The sequence below is a fragment of the Suricata suricatta genome, chromosome 8 (assembly GCF_006229205.1).
Source record: "Suricata suricatta isolate VVHF042 chromosome 8, meerkat_22Aug2017_6uvM2_HiC, whole genome shotgun sequence".
Lineage (NCBI taxonomy): Eukaryota > Metazoa > Chordata > Mammalia > Carnivora > Herpestidae > Suricata > Suricata suricatta.
The window spans coordinates 48,098,136-48,114,445 of record NC_043707.1 but is presented as its reverse complement, the minus strand read 5'-3'; the positions used below and the strand labels follow the sequence as shown (position 1 = coordinate 48,114,445).

Sequence of the window (16,310 nt, the reverse complement as noted above, 5' to 3'; positions counted from 1 at the left end):
GTTCACATAGCTGGGATGTTTGCTGCGCTCCCTGCCCCCCGCCCCCTTGGGTTGAGTAGGGAGCCAGAGCACACAGCTTGTTTGTTCCGTGGATGCAGGGCAGAGACCAAGGAGCCAGCTGGTGGAAGGGGCGGGGCTGTGCAGCTCTGCCCTGTCCTTCTGCTCCCAGCCTGATGACATGCCAACCCGAGCAGGACGGCAGGTACCATAGGCTCTGAGGCTGGGTGCGGGCACATAGAGCTGGGCACATGCATGACCACTGCTTCCTCGAGATAAAGGTGGTTTCCTGCCCAGGAATAAAAAGGTTTTCTACCTTTGGAAGAAGATGGGAAGCGCTTATAAAGTAAAATAAGGCCTTGCTCTTGGGCAAGCTGTGCACGGCCCTGGCGTGTCACTGTGCACGTCCCCTGCTAGGAGCTGCAGCAGCTGATGTGTGTGGGGCAGCAGGAAACACGACATTGGACTTGGCCTGAGTCCAGGGTCCCCTGGGGCAAGAGAAACCAAGCCTAAATAGTGGAGCCTCCGTTCCTCATCCGGAAAACAAGCACTGAGATGCCTCCCTCTCCTAATGGCTCTGGAGGTGAGATAATTGGCAAAATTAATTTTTTAAATGTTTATTCATTTTTGAAAGAGAGACAGAGCCTGAGTGGGGGGAGGGGCAGAGAGAAAGGGAGACACAGAATCCAAAGCAGGCTCCAGGCTCTGAGCTGTCAGCACAGAGCCCAATGCAGGGCTCACACTCGTGAATATAATTGGCAAAATTCTTAGCTCCGTGCTTATTTCAAATATTGGTTCTCTTAGCCTCTGGTCCTCTAAAGAAATTATTCTGTGTAGAAAATAGGAAATTTTGGAAGTCACGTAAAAACAGAAAAAGTCCGTTGTAATTCCTCCATGTACATCAATTATTCTAGTCCTTTTTTATATTTATAAATGTATTGAATATATTTTCTTCAAAATTGGGGTAATACTGTATGTAGTTTTAATCCTACATTTTACTTTCTTAAACATTCCTTTGTATCATTGAGTATTATTCAAAATGTAATTATGAGTAGTTGTATAATACCTTACACAGGTAATTAAACCATTTCCATATTATTCGTTTTGTGTGCCCTTTTTTCACAATTAGATATATTACAGTGAACATCTCCATGCATGTATCATGGCATTTTGGTTTATTTCCTTAAATTACTGGGAGTGGGGGTACAATTTTGAGTTCTTCATGTAAAATTTTTTTATGTTCTTTATTTTTGAGAGAGACCACAGAAGCAGGGGAGGGTCAGAGAAAGACGGAGACACAGAATCCGAAGCAGGCTCCAGGCTCTGAGCTGTCAGCACAGAGCCCAACATGGGGCTTGAACCCACGAACCATAAGATCATGACCTGAGCCAAAGCCAGATGCCTGACTGACTGAGCCACCCAGGTGCCCCGAGTTCTTCCTATAAATTGTGCCCAGTTGCTCACCAGAGAGGTTTCCTTGCCATCCTTTCTGCAGAAGAGGAGGGTACTGGAATACTCTGAAGATTCGTTAAGTTCAAATGATGTTAATTAGACTGGTATATGTAAACACATGGCAAATCATCTTGTGTGTTAAGTTCATAAATATTTACTGCGGCTGTGTGGGTAAGGCTTAGCTGGAGTTCCTTCGGGAGCCTCTAGCTGCTCACTTCTCTGCAACCCAAAGGTGGCTGGGCGAGATAAGGCAGTCTTCAGTGTAAGGGCCCCCAGATTGGTGCTATCTTCTAGCAACAAGAGAGTGGGTCCATTCTTGGCATGTGATGTATCACACGCATTCCTTGAAATGGGATCTATGTGAATTCAGATGGGGGAGCAGAAGCCAATGGCTTGGAGGAATTTAGTTGTTGATGGCATGTTTGTGTTTTAATAACGGGGAAATTCCATACTATTCTCAAGTAAATTTGGCTGGCTTCTAATAGAGATTGGCAGTTGCCTTATTCATTCAATGTCTCAATAGTCTCATATAAAAGTGCTGCATTGCATATACCTATAAGTAGCCAATTTATTTTAGAATCTAAGGATGACCCTACAGATCTAAGGAGATTCTTACAATTACACATGAAGAAACCAGGAGAAAGGAAGTTCCCTAGAGATCAATTAGCTGTTTCATGATCTGTGGGAAAACATGTACTTTTCCACAAGGAAACGGACAGTGGCTTAAGTCCCTTTGGAGAAAAAAAAATGTCCTGGCTGGCTTTGAAGGACCATCTCTCAGTCCTGACACAGACTCCCATTTGTGGTAGGAAATAGATAAGTGAGTCTGTTTATTTGAGTAAAGGGATTTGGACTTGGTTCTCCATGTCAAGTCCACTCCCAGAGAGAGTGCATTCTTAGAGTGGTTCCCAAGCAGGAGGATTCCATCTGGGGGTCCATGTGCACATTTTTTTGGTGCTACCACTAGTGACTTGCTGTCAGTTTGTTACCTGCCTTCCACACTTTTCCCTCCCCGGTCACTACAACCACAAGCTGTTTTCCCTTGCGTTCATGGTTCATCCCACTTCCTCCTCCATGGAACACCCCACTACATCAAGACAGAAAAATTCTGCTTTCATTATAATCTTCTAAATCTACAACTCCCTGTGGAAATTCTCAGAATGGTTAAGCTTACAGTTATTTTTTAGCACTTTATTTTATTTTAATATTTTGAGAGAGAGGGACTGAGGACGATGAGCAAGAGAAAGGCAGACAGAGAGGGAGAGAGAGGATCCCAAGTAGGGATACCACTGACTCATGACTTGAGCCACCAAGGCGCCCCAAGCTTGTCTTTATTTTGACCATGGTGGATTAATTTAGCTATGCCCTTTCACCTTGACTATCTCATTCCTGGGTAACTTTGTCTTCTTTGAACACATCCTTACCCCACTGGGTCACAGAAAGCTCCCTGAATCTTCGGCTTGGTTCTTATTCCTGGACAGATGGCTCATTGAATCATCTTTCAATCACACAAAGCTTCAAGCTAGCCCTGGGCTAATCTTTCCCTTATAATATCACTTATTGGTTGATTTTAATATTCACATATTTAAGGCACAATCATATGATGGCTATCTTACCAATTCTGAATCTTCCCATCAGTTTTCCATCATTTTGGGGAATGGAGAATAAAAAACTTCGTTTCCAGTGCTATAATCCATTCTTTTTAAAAAAATTTTTTTAAACATTTATTTATTTTTGAGAGACAGAGACAGTGTGATGGGGGGGGGGTAAGGAGGGGGCAGAGAGAGTGGGACAGAGAATCCCAAGCAGGTTCCAGGCTCTGAGATGTCAGCACAGAGCCCAATGCAGGGCTCAAACCCATGAACTGTGAGATCATGACCTGAGCCGAAGCCGGACGCTTAACAGACTGAGCCACCAGGCGCCCCATATAATCCCATGCTTAGTGTGCTTACTATAAAGTGTGCTTTTGAGGAACCAAGAACATGGGGTGAAGCTCACTCACCTCACTAACCAACCTCCACAGAAACAAAGCATCAGGGAGGGACTAGACTCCTGTACATAGGGAGTCAGGGATAAAAGATTTGGAGAAAACCTGCTAGAAGGTTCTGAGCATCCAATTCCTAAACTGGGGAGGAGGGGTGCACAGCCCCCCACCAACCAACAATTCTCCGTACCAGCTGGGTATCCTGTAATTCAACTCAATTCGGACGCTCCCCACCTGAAAATAGCCTCCAATCCCACAGGTTAAGGGCTCAAGACTACAAGACTGCTCCCCTCCCCCTGAGACACCAGTTGCAAGCCCGGATTGTCACCTGTGCTTCTGACCACTGGCTACAGATTGGAGGTTCCAACGACTCCTCTTGGATTTGACTAATCTCCTAGCGCAGCTCACAGAACTCAGAAAAACATTTTATGTACATTTTATGTAACACTGGTTTGTTATAAGAGAATATAACTTAAATGGAAGAGATGCTTGGGGCAAGGTATGGGGGAAAGGCAAGGAGCGTCCATGCTCTCTGAGCAAGCCACTCCCTCCAAATTTCCACCTGTTCACTTTCTCCTTTAGAACTATGTCTTCACTCTGGATGACTTCAACCTTCCAGCCTCTCAAGTTCTGTGACCTCCTCACCTCCAAAGACCTTATTTCCTTCTTCCTCACCTCTGTCGTTACCAGAAATTGTACTACATCTGAAATCCCAATTTTAAACCTTTTTTCCCAGGTTATTTGCTCAAGTGTCTCCATAGCCAATGTCAGCCCTCTCTGAGCTTCACACCCCACCTTGACCTGACTGTATCCCATGATCCATCTATATAATACAACTCCCTTTCTCTCACTCAGGCAAACTTGCCTTGAAAAACTCCAATTCTGAATAAATTATACTGTCTGCTCTTTACCCGCACTAGAGCAGCTAAATGTTGTTGAAGAAAGCCCTCAACCAGGCTGACTGGTTTCATTTTAAACTCATGACCTCATACATCAAAATGTACTTCCATCCTACTGAGCGGTCCTATTGCTTCTTTAGCGGGCATGGTTTCCTATTTTCCCTTTCTCCTTGCTTTCCCCCTCACCCACACTACCATCTGTCAGTAAATCCTGTTGACTCTACCTTGAAACATATTCCAAATCTTCTTTCTTTTCCTCATCTTCCCCTCTACCATCTTTGTCCACGCAGACTGTCTCATGTCTGAGTTACTGCAAGACCCTCCTCAGTGTTCTCCTGGCTTCCAGCATTGCCCCTCCCCCTGCAGACACACAGTCTCATACCCACAGCAGGCCTGATATAAGTCATCCCGTGTTACTTCTTGGTTCAAATCCTCAAATGTCCCTCCAGCTCACTCCGAAGAGAAACGGAAGTTCTTACAGTGGGCTTCCTGGTCCACGTGATCTGCCACCTAGTCTCCTAGTACCCTCTCCCCCTTCAGTCACACTGCTCCAAGCCTGCTGGCCGTCTGTAGTCACTCTAGTGTACCAGGTAAATGCTCACCTCACTCGTTCCCTTTCCTTACGGTGTTTTCCATTCAGATACCCAGATGGTTCCCTTACCTCACTCACGGTTTTGCTCAGCAAGACTATTCTTAATCATCTTGTTTAAAATTGCAACCACCTGTACAGCCACTCCCTCTCTCCGTTCCTCGTTTTTCTCAGTAGAGCCCTTACCACTTTCTAACACACTCTAACGAATGTTGAGATCTTACTGAGTACCTTACTGTACTAGAATTTTTGTTTATTTTGTTCACTGTTGCATCCATAATGTCTAGAAAACATAGCAGGTTCTTTTTTTTTTTTTAATTTTATGTTGAGAGAGAGAGCATGCACTTGTGAGCGGTGAAGAGCAGGGGAGGTGTACAGAGAGAGAATTCCAGGCAGGCTCTGTGCTGTGGCTCCATCCCATGAACTGTGAGATCATGACCTGAGTGAAAATCGAGTTGAATGCTTAACCAACTGAGCCACCCAAGCACCCCAAAAGGTTCTTAATAATAAACATTGGTTGAATGAGTAAGTTAATGAATCCAGTCAGGTTAGTGGGGTCTTGGGGGTGATGGTGGGGTTCAGAGCTGATGGTCAAGAAAGAATTTTTGAAGGTGTCTTTGGTGCAAAAAGGTGGTTTTATTAAGGCACAGGGACAGGACTGATGGGCAGGAAAGAGCTGCACTGGGGTTGTGATAGGTAAGTGATTATATACCTTCAGGTTGGAGAGAGTTAGGGACAGTCTAGGTCTCTAAGGAATTTTGGAAGCAATGTTTCCAGAACCTTGAGGTGCTAGGTGTTGTTAGGAAAGTGCCATTTATTACCGTTTAGTGAAACCTCAGTCATGAGACCCTTCAGATGTATATCAGGGGCCATAAGCTTGGAGTATGATTGCCAGCATCTATCTTGGGGGAGTTGAGATAAAGGAAGTTTCCACAGGAATTTTTATATGTTAAAGTAGACTTACAGGATCATGGAGGGTCAGGATAATGGTTAAGCCACTGTTCCCTTTTGCCCCCAGCCAAGTGTCATCATGGAGGCAGCTGAGCTGAGAGCAGAAGGTCACTACCTCTTTCAAGGACTCGTCAGTGGGCTGGAGGCAGGATGGGAATTTAATTTTTAATTTGCCTTTGTTTCCTACGTGGCCATGGCAAGCACTTAAACCCCTTTACCTCTTGAGGAGGGTGATGTTAGGGCTCCAGGAAGTGGAGCCTGTAGGTTTCTGGACAAGAGGCTATGGATAAGATGGCCTCTTTCTTGTGGTTCACTGAGTTATCCGTAAACTGAAGGAGGCCCTGTCCTGCATGACTGTGACCCCTACCAGTCACCACCTGCTTTCTTCCTTTCCCCTGTTCTTGGGCAGCCTGGGGTGTCCGAGGAATATTACACATATCCCACCTGGGAGGTTGGGTGCTGTTAGCCTGCACTTTGCCCTCAGCTTGCCCCCCCGCCCCCCCATCAAGGTGGAGACCTGGAGGCAGCATCAGTGCAAAGACCACGTGATGGGAGTGAGTTCTGTGTCTAAGGGACATTAAGAAGAGCATGTGTTGGGGTGGCTGGGTGGCTCAGTCAGTAAAGCATCTGACTTTGGCTCAGGTCATGATCTCATGGTTTGTGAGTTTGAGCCCTGCATGGGGGTCTGCACTGACAGTGCAGAGCCTGAGATTCTCTCTCTCTCTCTGCCCCTCCCGTGCATGTGCACGTGCTCTCTCAAAATAAATAAATAAACTTAAAAAAAAAAAGAAGAGCATGTGTCAGAGGGAGAGAAGATGAGTTCAGAGAGGGAGGCAGAAGTGGGGTCAGAAGTGACTTATGGGTTAAAGAAGTTCAGGCTTTAGTCTACGTGTATGCTACTGGAGTGCTCTAAAGTATGGGGGAGATATGATTTGATATGTATTTCTAGAAGCAACAGATGGAAAATGGGGCAAGAACGAAAGCAGGCATGCCAGTTAGGAAGGGCTTGCAACTGTAAGAGACTCTGGTGAGCTGAACTGGGGTGTCTGGGAGACAGGGGATTTGCATTGTGTCTGGTCATAAACTTATTAGAGAAACCTCTTTAACACAAGCAGCTACAGAAAGAAAAACATATTTCCCCACCAAAGCTTTCACAAAGGAGAAGTATATATATAACTATATATAGATTCAGATATTTGGGGGAATAAAGAAAGGGAGAAGAAAAATGAGTTTATTTTATAACTGGACTGTTTTATGAATCAACACTGTTTCCTCTAATAGACATGTTTTGTAACTATGTACTTAAAAAGAAACATGTTTTACTTGCTTTGGATTGGGATTAAAGGTTATTATTTTCTGAGAGACTAGGGCTCTTTAGTAAAAAAAATCATTTTGTAGAGAATAGTTACTTTTTAAATTATTTACATTATTATAAAGCTTAATAATATTTTATTGGGAATAACAGGAGTCCTGATCTTTGAATCTCTGCATCTATGAGATCTATAAAATATAATAGAGAATATAGTCCAATTTAGTCTGAATTGAACCTGTTTGATTAATTCACCAAGTTGCAATATTCTACATCCTTACAGAGGAGCACCAGAGCGAACAGGTAATTTTTGGTTCATGAGAGTACACCCCTCTCTATGTAAATATATTCATAACTAAAACCTGCACTGCCTTTCAATCAAGATAGGACTGAAAAATCTGTAATTATTGTATCCTACATAATGTACATTATAGAGTCTATATTTCACTTCTTACTGTCTATGAGATTAGAAAGTTGGTATCAGTGGAGATGAATAGTAATGGATTCAGAATATTGTTTGTAAGTAACACTGAAGAGACTTTCTGATGGGTGGGATGAGGGAGGTAAGAAGGTGTTTTGTCATCTCCATCTGAAGAATGAGGAAGGTGACGGTCATAAGCATGCCTACTATCACACCCTGGCTACTGGGAGACTCCAGATTCCTGCTGACATCAAGACTCCAAACACCCAGGATTTTCTTCTGTACTGGCCATTCTGGGAGCACGGAGGTGGGTCAGGAGGGAGCCTATCCACATCAGAGAATTTACTCTCTTGAATTTTGACAGGATCCCTCCTCCTATCCCACCTTCACTGGAGAGAACCACTTACTAATCTCTGGATGACAGCTTATAGATTTTATAAAAGTGAGTTTCCCAAAGTGATAATAAAAAAATTAAGTGCAATTCACAGCCAAAGCTGAAGATTGTGATTTTGAGATTTCTATTCTATAGGTAACTGAATTCTGATGCTTTGAGCATCATGAATAAACTTTACTCAGCCAAATAGTTATCGGTACTGACCACATGTCAGGAGTTGTGTTAGGCAAGGGATACTTCACTAGGGCCTTTTTGGTTTCTGAGTCTGTAGGAAATGCAAAATGACTTAGCACAAATTATACTCAGTGATTGAATTTCGAGTTCCTGTCCCAGTTCATAGCCTTCTCCCTTGTGGTCTCTGTGTCCCTTCCTAGAGCATTTGTTTTAGCTTTGGCTTTGGCTTAGAATGTAGAATAGAAAAAGACATACGGAGTGCAGGTGCTAAAAGCTTGTGTTAACAATTGATCGAAGGTGAGAAACTACAGAATTGTGGGGGCATGATAATGAGATATGACAATGATCCAGGGAAAGGGAGAGAAAAGCATTATCCTTTGGTCTTGCTGAATAAAGTATTGGCATATGGAGAGAGAGATTAAGATGGTCATGTAGAGATAAAGGGGGAAAAAGATGATTAGGGAGGAAGGAGGGTCAGAGGAGGAGTAGACACAGTTGTATGAGTACTGAAGGCCCTGCTCTTCTCCCAGAAGTCTCTGGATTGACCCCTGAAAATAAGGGATGAAGTCTCTTGCCCATTATCTCTGAATCCTCCAAATCTCCCATCCCCTTCTTTTTTTTTGAAGTGAAATTCACATGACATACAATTAACCATTAAAAAAATTTTTTTTATTTGAGAGAGAGTGAGGGCAAGGGAGAAGGGCAGAGGGCGGCAGAACCCTAAGCCCTTCGCAGGACTCAATCCCAGGACTCCTGCATCATGACCTGAGCCAAAAGCGAGTTGGACGCTCAATTGATGGAGCCACCCAGCCGCCCCACAATTAAAATACACATTTGAAAGTGTACAGTTCAGTGGCATTGCATGCATTCGTGATGTGGTGCAACCACTGTGTCGCTCTGGTTTCACCTTCCCTTTCTTTCAGTTGGTTGTATTGGATTCTTTCTCTTTAATCCCAACAGCCATGGCTTTCTTCCATATTCCTCTGCCACCAAAGCCATCATTTCTGCTGGGACCCAGTCCCCAAAATGTCCTCTTTTGATACATAAAGAAAACAAGAGTAGCAAGACTTACACCTGAGAGCAGGGAGGCCAGTTCCTACCTCCCACTGCGTTATTCAGCCCAGCTTTAGTGGGGGAGATGCTGGGGAGGGAGGAGGAGGAGGAGACCAAGCCTTCTAACAGTATAGAGGAGGGATTTTCTCCATAAAAGGAGGGTACTCACCTGATTATCCTGGGTGGATTCCTAACACAGGCGGGTACCTGACTTCGCAGCTTTATAAACCACACTCATCTTCTCTGGGTTTAGTTTCTAACCCCATGGCTCTCAGGCAGCCTAGTGCACACCAATAATGTCTTCCCAAGGAGTACTTGTCATACTTAGGAGCTTGTGCCCATTGTATATGATAATATAGAGGCATATTTAATCTTCTGTTCACATTTTGCATGAAAAGCAAAAAACAAAAAAACCTCTGGGGCACTTCGGTGGCTCAGTAAGTTGAGCATCTGACTTCGTCTCAGATCATGATCTCACAGTTTGTGATTTGGAGCCCCCACATCAGGCTCGCTGCTGTCATTGTGGGGCCTGCTTGGGATCCTCTGTCTCCCTCTCTCTCTGCCCCTCCCTCGCTCTCGCTCTCTCTCTCAAAAATAAATCTTAAAAAAAAAATAACATCTTACTGATGGCTTAGCCAAGATAGTGCTATCTTCTTTTAAGTCTCTGCTCAGTCAACAGTGAAACTTCTAGAAGCTTCGATAGTGATCTCCAGACAGTTGACTGCTATATTCCTCAGCACTTGTAATGCCACTTTGAGGACCAATCTTGGACTTGTTATAATTGTTCCTGATTTATCTCCTTAATAACGTTGAGGCCCCTGAAGTCATGGGATGTGCCGTATTCATCTTTTTATTCTGTCTAGCTCGGTGCCTGGTACTTATTATGCAATCAGTAAGTCCTGGAAGAAAATGTTTTTTAAAAGGTCCTATTTCGTCCCCATCACACATGCTGGATTTGCCCTCTATGGAATCAGTTAAGGGGCCAGAACAACTTTTCCTGGCTTCTTCCTGTGGGAAGTGGTAAAGAGAACAGTCAAAATAATTCAGTTCATGATTTCCCAGTGGTAGCCAAAGTGGACAGCATGGACCCAAGCAGTTTCCTTACATATTAAGAGTTGACTATGGGAAATGACCAGAGGAGATTGGACCAAACCACCCTTCCTAGTTTGTCAGGTACCACTCCTACTAGGAAAAATCCTTTGTAGGAATCACATCACTTCTGCTCCCACCATGCCACTAAAGTTGCCCTTACTAAGCTCAGCAGTGACCTTCTAATTGCAAATCCAATGGCCACTCTTCCATCCTTATTCTCCTCTACTTCTCAGAACCTTTGGACACCACCAATGAGCTCCTTTTTCTAGAAAATACCTCCTAGTTCTCTTCTATATTGCTTAAGACTAATTTTTTTTAACTGCAAAAATAGAAAACTTGTCTAAGAGTGTTCTTGATACAGAAGAGCATTTATTTACTTAAAAAGAAGTCCGGAAGCAGGGGGCAGTTCCAGGGTCATGCAGAAGCTTACCTATGTCATCAAGGACCCATTGTTTCTGTCCGTCTCCCTCGCTGTCCTCAGCATGCTGACTGTCTCCGTCTTTGTTTGCTATCACATTTATGGTCACAAGACGCCCATGGCAGCCCCAGGCCTGGTGTCTTCATTCCTTTGTCTCAGCAAAAAGAGAGGCAGGTACAAAAGAATTTCTTTTGTGAAGTTTCTATCTTGCTTATACAAAAAGAAAAAATTTCCTAGGAGCCTCCCAGTAGGCTTCCTTTCCTATTTCATTGACCAGAACTGAGTCCTAAACCCACTCCCAGACTAGTCATTGGTAAAGAGAAATGGAATTACCAGGACTGGTTTGGTCCACTGTGATTTATCCCCTGATCTGGTGAGAGGAAGCCACCTTTCTTGAAATCAAAGGATCTTCCTTCTATCTGCATAAAACTGGAATTCTATTAATATGGAAGAAGTGACATAGGGAATGGCTTTTGGACAAGTGTGGTAGAGAGTGGCCTGATTTTTCTAAGTCATGTCTCTTCTTGGGCACAGAGATTTTGTCATCTCCTAATCTCTCTAGCAGCATCCATGTTCCTGAGTTCCCACCAATGTAACGTAACAGAGTAGATCTATGTGTTTGCTACCTGCAAGCCTGGCCTATAAAAACTTCACACACAAACAATCCATATCTCCCCCCCCTTTATTTTTCTGGCCAGATACAAGGTACCCAGTAGAGAAATCCAAGCCTCCCAGGAATGGTGAACCTGCAAGAATCAACATGAGTCCAGAACATCTCACATTCAGACATGCTAAACACACACACACACACACACACACACACACACACACACACACGCACACACAGGAGTCTGAAAAGGTACCCATTGACCAGATCTGGAAAATTTTAGCACCTAAATAATTAAGTACTGTAAGGAATTAGAAATATTTGAAAAACATAGTAACCCATGAATCTGTATAGCATTAACAACTAAATTTATTAATTAATAAGAGATACGAGGTGCCTGGGTGGCTCAGTCGGTTGAGCGCCAGACTTCGGCTCAGGTCATGATCTTGTGGTTTGTGGGTTTGGGCCCCGTGTTAGGCTCTGTGCTGACAACTAGCTCAGAGCCTGGAGCCTGTCTTCCGATTCTGTGTCTCCCTCTCTCTCTGACCCTCCCCTGCTCATGCTGTCTCTCTCTCTCTCAAAAATAAATAAAACATTAAAAAAATTTTTTAAAGAGATAAGAGAGGATTGCTACAAATAAGAATCATCAATAGATGCTAAATCTAATGGAATGTGTTTAATGAGGAGCAGGATATTTGCATGGTCTAAGACGTCTCCCCAAAGATTACTTATTACTAGGAAAAAAATAGTAAGTCTCCTGTGGGGGAATCAGACACTTCAACCACCAAAATTATTATCACCCAATGAGGGACGGAGACATCAACTGACTTTGGGTTTGATATCCTCAGGACACAATATCACTTATGCAGTATTCTGGCCAGGAATGGATAACCGGGATCTAATAATGGCTAAGTGTGAGACAAACATAAAAATAACCAATCTAAGATGAGGAACATTCTATTGTCCAAAGGGGACAGGCTGTACTCTTCAAAAATATGAAAGACAAAGAAAAGCTAGGAAACTGATGCAGATTGACGGAAACTATAGAGACACACAATATATGACCCTAAACTGGAGCCTATACAGGAAGGGGGAAAAAGGTTAAGAATGATGTTACTGGATTGAGTGAGAAAGCTGGGAATATGGATGGTAGATTGAAGTATTATATCAGTGTTAAGTCTCCTGGAATTGATAACTGTATGTTTTGTGTATGGAGAAGAATGTACTTATTCTTACGACATTCAAGTATTAAGGGATAAAAGGGGCATGATGTATGTAATTTAGTTTCCTTTGTAAAAAAAATTTTTTTAAATCTTTATAGTTTTTGAGAGAGAGTGAGAGAGAGAGAGAGAGAGAGAGAGAGTGAGCGCATGAGTGGGGGAGGGGCAGAGAGAGACAGAGACACAGAATTTGAAGCAGGCTCCAGGCTCTAAAGCTGTCAGCACAGAACCCGACATGGGGCTCGAACCCATGAACTGTGAGATCATGACCAGAGCTCAAGTCAGAGGCTGAACTGACTGAGCCATCCAGGTGTTCCTGCAATTTACTTTCCAAAATGGCCAGGAAAAAAATATGTAGGTATATTGTCTATCTGAGATTGCAATTGTTAATTGCAAAATGTTAATAAACAAATCCAAGTAAAGGATACAGGAGTGCTCTTTTTAGTCTTCTTTAACTTTTCTGGGTTTTTGGAATTACTTCCCAATGATAATCATGCTAGTCTAGATTTAAAAAGTCACTGAGGATTCCCTCTTGTTTCAAAGGATTTTTCCACCCCCCATCCCTTCCTTTGGGTCTTTAACTCTCATATGGGTTTTTCCAGTTTTAGAACTGTTGGCTTCTACTTGAATTCTCTTTTCTTCTTGGCCCCTTGGATTCACTACTTGTTCTGATGGTTTGACTCGCTTTTCGATTAAACTTTTCTCGTGATACAGCCTTTTGGTCAGTTCCTGCTAGTTGGCCTTAAGCTCTGCAGCTCCTGAGCAAGTGACTTCTTGTGGGCAACACTGAATCTAGGCTCGAGGCCCAAGGGGAACATTATACCCGAGGTGAGATTTAGTGCTTCGAGCTGGTAGCAACTCCACCCCTCTCTGTGGCTGCACTGATTCTGTCTGGGAGGACACAGTTGTCAATCAGCCCCTTTCTCTCCATGTTCTCTGCTTGACCAAACCCTCACCATAGCTTATTTTCATTTTTTATTTTAGAGAGAGTGAGCGAGCAGGGGAGAGGGGCAGAGGGAGAGAGAGAATCCCAAGCAGGAGTTTGACGCAGGGCTCCATCCCACGACCCCGGGATCATGCATGACCTGAGCCTAAATCAAAAGTAGGACGACACTTAACCATCAGAGCCACCAGGACCCCATCATCAGACCTTCCTAATTAGGCTCTCCTCTAGTGTTACACATTCCAGCCAGCCGTCCCCCTCGCCGCCACTAGCTCTCTCTTTATAGCAGATTCCTTCATATGACCTGTCTTGTTAAACCTCTAATTACCTGTCTGATTAAACCTTCATTGCCTTTAAAACCCGACTCAGGGGGCGCCTGGGTGGCTCAGTAGACTCGATTCCAGCTCAGATCATGATCTCATGGTTCATGGTTTCGAGCCCTGCATCAGGCTCTGTGCTGGCAGTGTGGAGCCTGATTGGGATTCTCTCTCTCTCTCTCTCTCTCTCTGCCCCTCCCCAGCTCTTTTGTCTCTCTCAAAATAAATAAATAAGCTTTAAAAAGTCTTCTCCTACAGGGAGGAGCCTGCTTGGGATTATCTCTCTCCCCGCCTCTCTCTCTCTCTGCTCTTCCCTAGCTCCCCCATCCCCTCAAAATAAACAAATATTAAAAACAACAAAATCTGATTCAATCTACCTTACTAATTCCACATCCTGCCACTTCTCTGCCAAACTGTAAGCTCTCTCAGAACATGGACCATGCCTTTTCTTTTTTGTATCTTTAATTTCTAATATAGGGCCTGGCACACAGAAGATTCTCTGTGAATCTTGCTGAATGGACAAGTGAACTCCAGCCAATTAAACTTTGACATGTCTTTGACCATTTTATGTGTAAATATCTCCTTCTCCAAGGTCTTCCCTGGCTCTGCCATTCCAGTCTCATATATGTCTCCATGCACATTTTCCCCCTCACTAGACTGTAAGCTAAAGGAAAAGTCCATGTCGTATTCATTTTGCATCAGACCCAGTATCTAACAGAGTTCCTGGAATAAAGAGGGCATACAATTTGTTGGATGGATGAATGAATGATACTAGAGAGGGGAAAAGAGTAGATTTTGAGAAGATCTCCATGTAGTGAGGCTGGCTGAAGAAATGGAAAATAGACAAGACTAAACAAATACGGCACAAGGAAGTCCATTAAGTAGACAGATGATGATGCAGAATTAAATGACTGGAATAAAGTGGGGGTCAATTAGGAAAGATGCCTTAAAGTTAAATTTTGAGATGTGTTTGAAAAGAGGAAAGGATATAACTTGAGAGAGCAGGGGCCTAGAATCAGGTCAAGGAGTTTGGTTGAGCCAAGTCATGATGAGTAATTAGCTTTTTTTTTTTTTTTTTTTTTTTTTTTGAGCAGGATCAGTTCCACACCAGAGTTTAGGTTCTGACTTTTTCCTGGCTCCCCAACTGGGCATACTTGCCCACTCTCCATATTTTGATGTTTCCCAGGTCAGCCCAATGTAGAACTTCATGTTCTCTAAATTCCTGTGAAAATAAGCAAACAAAACTGCCTTGTGGGATTGAAGGAACACTTGCTAACCTTGGTCCCCTAGGGAAATAAACTTCCCAGTTCCCAATATAATAGAATTGCTCCCAGTGTTGTTTAGCCAGAAAAGAAACCCTAATGTAGGTACTTAGTATTATCACTTCTTCACAAAGGCCCTTTTCTTTTTTTCTTTTTTTTTGTGAGGGGATGGGGATCCAAAGAGGTCAAGAATGTAGAAGTGAGATACTAGAAGTGCAGTGTAATAGCAGAATCATGACTTACCCACATCTGTCCCCTCCTTCAAAGAGCATATGCAGACACCCGTGGTGCTGGCCAGTCACTTTGTAGGGCTCAGATCATTGCTGCCTCCAGCACTCCCGGGATAGAAAATGGTCCTTACTTTAGGAACAAGAACATTTTACACAGCGGGAGGTACATCTGAAGTCCTACAGTCTCCTGACTCTGGGAGATGGCAATAGTCTTTCTTTTAGGATAACCTAGTTTTTATAAGTGTTTATTTTTTCAGAATGTTGTATGCCCAAAGCACTTCGTTTCCTGAATACCCCCAGTCTTAGTACCTCTTGGTAGAGGCAAGAACATTGCTGCAGCATTCGCTCTCTGCTCGTTTTGAGGTGTTGGGTCCAGAGCACAGCTGCTCTTTCTCACCTCGTAATGCAAACACAGGTTCCGAAGGCGGCAGTGCAAGAGCCCCGTAAAGGGCTCCTGATGTACATGGAGGCTTCCAGATCCCGTACACGGAGGCCACTCTGCTAGAACGTCTCTAGACTGCAACGTAACGTTAAAGCCTAAACTGGGGTAATTCCTCGCCAGCAGGGTGGCTTCCCGGGTAGACACTGCCTCTCTGCGCGCTGCCCAATCTCTGGGGGTGTCACACTAGATTGTGATGATGTCACACTGGCTGGGATGACATTTTACAGCTGGATACCCACCCCTTACCTCCCACCGCACCAAGCACCGCGGAGTCTGCCGCGCGGAGGGGGCGGGGAATCCGGCCCCCACACTCGATCCACGCTGGCTCCCCACGGCGGTCCCCCGACTCCCACTCCCATCTGTACTATGTTGTCGTCCTAGTCGGCCCGCTCCTCGTTGCTTCCGCCTCAGTAGGTGTCATGGCGCGGGGCTGGTGAATGGTTCCCGCGGGGCGGGGCCGCTGGATGGGGCGGTCGCTCGGCGCTCGGCTCGTCGTGTCTGGCGACAACGGCGGCTGCGGAGCGAGGGGCCCGGCGGTGGCCCCGGACGGCAGCAG

General features: G+C 44.3%; 1 protein-coding gene and 2 long non-coding RNA genes across 5 annotated transcripts in view; 1 reads left to right on the top strand and 2 right to left on the bottom strand.

Annotated features, from left to right (window-relative positions):
- Positions 1-8,817: 8,817 nt before the first annotated feature.
- LOC115299690 lies at positions 8,818-9,686 on the bottom strand. The gene is made up of 2 exons (XR_003912286.1): positions 9,393-9,686; positions 8,818-9,203 (listed from the first exon to the last, which is right to left on the bottom strand). It is a non-coding gene; the product is annotated as an uncharacterized LOC115299690 (long non-coding RNA).
- Positions 9,687-14,881: 5,195 nt separating this feature from the next.
- Positions 14,882-15,970, bottom strand: LOC115300318. Its single transcript, XR_003912597.1, has 2 exons — positions 15,326-15,970; positions 14,882-15,042 (listed from the first exon to the last, which is right to left on the bottom strand). It is a non-coding gene; the product is annotated as an uncharacterized LOC115300318 (long non-coding RNA).
- Positions 15,971-16,022: 52 nt separating this feature from the next.
- The window catches only part of HIPK1 (homeodomain interacting protein kinase 1), a 50,307-nt gene continuing 50,019 nt past the window's right edge, over positions 16,023-16,310 (top strand). For 2 of the 3 annotated variants that reach the window (XM_029949985.1, XM_029949984.1), the window contains exon 1: positions 16,024-16,164. The gene's annotated coding sequence lies outside the window, so the exon portion shown is untranslated. Of the gene's footprint in view, positions 16,165-16,310 lie in introns of all 3 variants that reach the window. The other variant, XM_029949986.1, reaches the window with a different exon arrangement.